The following is a 6,361-nucleotide window of genomic DNA, read 5'->3' as shown; positions in this document are numbered from 1 at the left end:
AACAAAAAATTCGTGAGTCCATATTGACACTAAAAAAACAAAGATAGGGTAGATAGGATGGGGAGAGAAGAAAAAAATTTTCTTTCTTTTCTTTTTTTTTTTTTTTTTTTTTTTTTTTTTTTGTGATGGAGTCTCGCTCTGTCACCCAGGCTGGAGTGCAATGGCACGATCTCAGCTCACTGCAACCTCTGCCTCCTGGTTCAAACAATTCTCCTGACTCAGCCTCCTGAGTATCTGGGACTACAGCTGCACACCACCACACCCGGCTAATTTTTGTATTTTAGTAGAGATGGGTTTTGCTATGTTGGCCAGGCTGGTCTCAAATTCCTGGCCTCAAGTGATCCGCCTGCCTCAGCCTCCCAAAGTGCTGGGATTACAGATGTGAGCCACCACACCTGGATGAGAGAGATTTTCTTCACAGAAGAATGCCAACTACTGAATATAGATGGAAGGGATAGAAATAGAAAATCACCATTTAAAAACTACCATAGTAATAATTAATGCAACCAAGAATCATCAGTGGATGCTAAAACCATTGGGTGAAAGATTGCTGAGGAATAGGATACAGAGAAATCTAACAGACACCATCCTAGCTAAACAATGGAATGTAGCATCACCAATAAAGGGGCAAACTGACATCAGGTACCTCCCGATGTGATACACTGATAAGGGCACAACTTCCCCTACGCAGTACTCCTGCCAAAAAATTTAACCTGAATATCATGAACAAACAATCAGGCAAATCCAAAGTGAGGCATATTCTGGAAAACAATTGACCTGGACTTCTAAGATATCAGTGTCATCAAAGAGGTAAAAAACAACTGAGAAACTCATCTGGAGTAAAGGAAAACCCAAAAGACCTGATAACTGAATGCAGTGCATTATCCTTGATTGGATCCTGGATCTGGGAAATAAAAACAATATAGGAATATTTGGGGAAATTTGAATATGGTCTAGATAATAGATAATAGTATTATATTAATTGTCATTTCCCTGAGTGGAAAAGTGTATTGTAATTATGTAGGTGAATGTCCTTGTTCTTAGAGGACATATGCCAAAGTAATTAGTATGATGTATCAGGTATCTCCAATTATCTTCTTTTTTTTTTTTTTTTTTTGAGATGGAGTCTCTGTCACCCAGGCTGGAGTGCAGTGGCACGATCTCAGCTCACTGCAACCTCCGCCTCCCAGGTTCAAGTGATCCTCCTGCCTCAGCCTCCCAAGTAGCTGGGACTACGAGCATGTGCCACCATGCTCGGCTGACTTTTGTATTTTTAGGAGAGACGGGTTTCACCATGTTGGCCAGGCTGGTCTTGAACTCTTGACCTTGTGATCCACCCACCTCGGCCTCCCAAAGTACTGGGATTGCAGGCATGAGCAACCATGCCCGGCTCTTTTTTTTTTTTTTTTTGAGGTAGAGTCTTGCTCTGTTGCCCAGGCTGGAGTATAGTGGCATGATCTCAGCTCACTGCAACCTCTACCTCCCAGGTTCAAGCAATTCTTCTGCCTCAGCCTCCTGAGCAGTTGTGATTACAGGTCCAAGCCACCACGCCTGGCTAATTTTTGTATTTTTAGTAGAGATCAGGTTTCACCATGTTGATCGGGCTGGTCTCGAACTCCTGACCTCATGATCTGCGTGCCTTGGCCTCCCAAAGTGCTGGGATTACAGGCGTGAGCCACCGTACCTGGCTCCAATTATCTTTCATATAATTCAGGGGAAAAGAAAGAGATGAAGCAAATATGGCAAAATGTTAATAATTGATGAATCTAGGGAAAAGTATATGGGTGTTCCTTGCACCATTTTCGTATTTTTCTGTAGGTTTGATTTTTATCAAAATAAAAGAGTATCCACTGTCACTTTGGAGGGCGAAAAAGAAAACAAAACAAAACAAAATAAAAGTGTAGGAACAGTTTACATCGAAAATATTTCTTTTTTTAAATTTTTTATTTATTTTTATTTATTTATTTTTTTGAGACAGAGTTTCACTCTTGTTGCCCAGGCTGGAGTGCAATGGTGCATTCTCAGCTCACTACAACCTCGGCTTCTCCTGCCTCAGCCTCCCAACTAGCTGGGATTACAGGCACCCACTACCATGCTCAGGTGATTTTTTTGTATTTTTAGTAGAGACAGGGTTTCACCATGTTGACCAGGCTGGTCTCGAACTCTTGACCTCAGATGATCCGCCCGCCTTGGCATCCCAAAGTCCTGGGATTACAGGCGTGAGCCACGGCGTCTGGTCAAAAATATTTTCATAGCTAAAGATTGACCAGCCCAAACAAAGCCTCTTTATTTCAAACAATTCCAATTCATTTAGAAAGATAAAACCAGGCTGAGTGCAGTGGTTCACTCCTGTAATCCCAGCACTTTGGGAGGCCAAGGCAGCCGTATTACCTGAGGTCAGAAGTTCGAGACCAGCCTGGCCAACATGGTGAAACCCTGTCTCTACAAAAAATGTAAAAATTAGCAGGGCGTAGAGGCGTGTGCCTGTAATCCCAGCTACTCAGGAGGCTGAGGAAGGAGAATCGCTCGCACCCAGGAGGCAGAGGTTGCAATGAGCCAAGATCACACCACTGCACTCCAGCCTGGACCACAGAGCGAGACTCTGTCTCAAAAATAAATAAACAAATAAATAAAACCAACATCAACCAAAAGGCAAAAAACACAAAGGAAAAGATTGATAGATTTGACTATGTAAAATTTTAAATAAAATGTCTCTACATAAAAAACATAAAAACAAAAGAAAATAATAAGCTGGGAAAAATATAGAACAGAAAAAAAGGGCTACTGTTTTTGCTACACATACCCCTTCTTACAAATAAGAAAAAAAATACCCCCCAAAGAAAGAATGGGTAAATAGACCCAAAAGACAAGAAGCAGTACATGAAAGACAAAAAAAAATGTATCAAATGGCCAATATATATTTTTAAGTAGTCCACCTACACGATAATTAAAGAAATATAAATTAAAACAACACTGAAATGCCCTTTTGTTGCTTTGCTGATTAGCAAAGATTTTTTTATAAGGATGCTATCCAGTATGTATAAGGGTGTAAGGGAACAAGCAACTTCACGCTTTATATATAAACCTCTTTGGAGGGCAATTTGCCTATATGTATCAAAAAGCTTCAAAATTTTACATCCCCTTTGACCCAGTGATTTCACTTTTGGGGTTTATCCTGGTGAAACAAGTCAAATGCCTAAAAGATGTATGTATAAGGATGTTCAGTGCAGCACTTTAATAAAAACCATAATACTGAAGTTGTCTCTGTGTCTGATAATTGGAGTTAGAGTAAACAATTTATGGTACATCCATACAGTGGAATATTACATTGACACTAAAAATGATAGTAGTGGCCGGGCACAGTGGCTCATGCCTGTAATCCCAGCACTTTGGAAGGCCGAGGCGGGCGGATCACAAGGTCAGGAGATCAAGACCATCCTGGCTAACACGGTGAAACCCCGTCTCTACTGAAAAACACAAAAAATTAGCCAGGCGTGGTGGTGGGCGCCTGTAGTCCCAGCTGCTCAGGAGGCTGAGGCAGGAGAAGGGCGTGAACCCGGGAGACAGAGCTGGCAGTGAGCGGAGATCACGCCACTGCACTCCAGCCTGGGCGACAGAGTGAGACTCCATCTTAAAAAAAAAAAAAAATGATAGTAGTGATCTATCAGATGAGAACATGTCCTGGCATGATAAAAATAAAGAATAATAATAATAATTTTTGAAAATGATAGTGATCTATTAGTACAGAAAGATGTTCATAAAGCAACTTTAAAACAGCATATCGAGTATGGTCTTACTTTTGTACAAATATATTTATATGCATATAGTAGAAATTTAAAAGAACATTCTCCAAAATTTGTTAGAGTGGTTTTTTTTTTTTTAAGATGGTGGATTTGGAGTGATTTTTTTCTTTTTTGCATTTCTGTAATTTGTAACGTTTTTACTATAAAAAATGTATGGCTGTTAAAATGAACATTTTTCTTTAAAAATACAGTGTTTTGGCTAGGCGTGGTGGCTCACGCCTGTAATCTCGCACTTTGGGAGGCTAAGGCGGGTGGATCACTTGAGTCTAGGAGTTGGCAAACAGCCTGGGCAACATGAAGAAACCTGATCTCTACAAAAAATACAAAAATTATCCAGTCATGGTGGTGAGTGCCTGTGGTCCTACCTACTTAAGAAGCTGAGGTGGGAGAATCAGTTGAGCAGGGGAGGCAGAGGTTGCAGTGAGCTGAGGCGGCACCACTGCACTTTAGCCTGGGCCACAGAGTGAGACCTTGTCTTTAAAAAAAAAAAAAAAAAAAAAGAATGAAAGACATTGGAAGGAGAGTGGATTCCCTGTTCAGGGGCAGAGAAACTTCCCGCTTCTATATGAGTTCTGAGTCCAGGTAAGTCAGTGTTCCAGCTGTGTCTGGTCAAGCCAGGAAACTTCCTGACAGACACGGTTTGAATAACAAGTAAGAGACCACATCTCTCCAGAGCAACCCTTCAGGGCCCTGATTCTGCCCATGGAGGGTGGGCAGGTGGTGTATGAGAAAACGGAGAACCAGAGATGTAAAATTGCTTGCTTTCTTGGGCCACGCAGTAGAGCTAGACTGGCATCCAGAGCTCCCAATGCCCACACAAAGCTCTAAATTGCAAACAGCACACACACTGATTATTATTTCTGTAATTATTATCAGTACTTGTGCTGGATTATAATTCACTGGCAAGCAGGGACTATATGCACATAAAGTTATCTGCAATGAATTCAGCATAGTAAACTTGCAAAAAAATAAAAATAAAAGGTGCGGTAAAAGCTTTTGGATAATGATGATGACTTTGGTATCAAGAAATAACCTGTCCCAGCCAGGCGCAGCGGCTTACACCTGTAATCCTAGTACTTTGGGAGGTCGAGGCAGGCAAATCACTTGAGGTCAAGAGTTCGAGACCAGCCTGGCCAACATGAGGAAACCCTATCTCTACTAAAAATACAAAAAGTAGCCAGGCATGGTGGTGCACACCTGTAGTCCCAGCTACTTGAGGCACGAGAATCGCTTGAACCCAAGAGGCAGAGGTTGCAGTGAGTCAAGATTGCACCACTGCACTCCAGCCTGGGCGACAGAGTGAGACTCTGTCTCAAAATAAAAATAATTAACCTGTCCCAACGGACAAATGAACATCTGTCAGGTGACTGGTGGCCTATCCTGCACTTTTTGCATATTCCTAAAGAGAGCTGAGCCCAGTAGTTCATTGCCTTGGGAATTCTGACAGTGACCTGGTAACCCATGACCTTGCCCAGCTGGCTTTGTGAGGGTGAGAGAGGTCTCCAAGCTTTCTGCCCTCCAGCCTTGGGATTTTTGATTCCTGGAATCCCTCTCCCTCTGAGCCCCTTACTGCAGATAGGACCTTCTCACTCCCCATACCTGGATGAAGTTCCCTTCATATTCAAAGAAAAGCAGTGGCCATGTGATGCTGATGATGGAGGGAAAGAGCCTCTTCAGAGGGATCTGGAGAGAGAGAAAGAGGAGCAGGAGAGGCATCTCCAGGAAGCCTTGGCTGCAACTGCCACCTGGGTCCCCTTGGCACGGCTGGACTCTCACCGGCAAGGTCTGACCCACGGTGCTGTGTGCCAGGGCCTGGATGTGGCTGGTCTTCTCTTTCACCTGCTCCACTATAGTCTGCACTTCCGTGAGGTTGTCTACGAGAAGGGGAGGGCATCAGAGTCGAAAGGCTGGCTGTGCAGCTGTTCTTCCTGCTCCCCTGGCTGGGGTCCAGTCAGGACATTCACCCCATCCCTCCCTCTGAGCAGGTACCCTAAGACCCAGAAAAATGACAGCTCCTCTGAATCATTCTACTTCCCCCCTCCCCACCCCTCACCACTCCCATCTTCCCTCTCACCATCCAGGGTGAAAATGAAGACCACAGTGTCGATTTCCGTGAGGGAGGGAAGGATGGAAGTCAGGAAGTCCTCCTGGGAGAAGGTGAACTGGGGACCCTGGGGCAGAAGAAGATGGGAGGGTCCCTCCCATGAAAACACTCTAAAGCACAGACTTGAGGACTAAAAGGGGCCGTGGAGGAGATCTAACACTTTTGTGTACAGGTGAAAGAGCTGAGGTTCAAAAGGTACAGTGTTTTGCCCAAGATGATGTAACAAGTCAGTGGACTAGGGCCAAGTTTGGGGACTGGATCTAGAGCTTTCCACACTGCCCATGCTAAGCCAAAGCCTCATGACTTCTGACCCATATTCTCTTCTCTGGACCATCTATTCCAACGAACTTCCCACCTAGCTCCACCTTCCCCTTTTCTTCCATCCTCAGCACACCAGTGATCTCCTCAACTTCCCCAAGTCCTGTTCTTCTCCGACCTGGTTGGTGAGCTCAGC

At 43.8% G+C, this 6,361-nt stretch overlaps 1 long non-coding RNA gene across 1 annotated transcript; it reads right to left on the bottom strand.

Annotated features, from left to right (window-relative positions):
- Positions 1–3,838: 3,838 nt before the first annotated feature.
- On the bottom strand, positions 3,839–6,337 carry LOC131382653 (uncharacterized). Its single transcript, XR_009212212.1, has 4 exons — positions 5,878–6,337; positions 5,580–5,677; positions 5,403–5,486; positions 3,839–4,114 (listed from the first exon to the last, which is right to left on the bottom strand). It is a non-coding gene; the product is annotated as an uncharacterized LOC131382653 (long non-coding RNA).
- Between the last annotated feature and the right edge of the window lie 24 nt (positions 6,338–6,361).

This window comes from Hylobates moloch, unplaced genomic scaffold, assembly GCF_009828535.3.
Source record: "Hylobates moloch isolate HMO894 unplaced genomic scaffold, HMol_V3 SCAFFOLD_690, whole genome shotgun sequence".
NCBI lineage: Eukaryota > Metazoa > Chordata > Mammalia > Primates > Hylobatidae > Hylobates > Hylobates moloch.
Note: the sequence above shows the minus strand (reverse complement) of the source record. Positions and strands in the feature narration are given on the sequence as shown.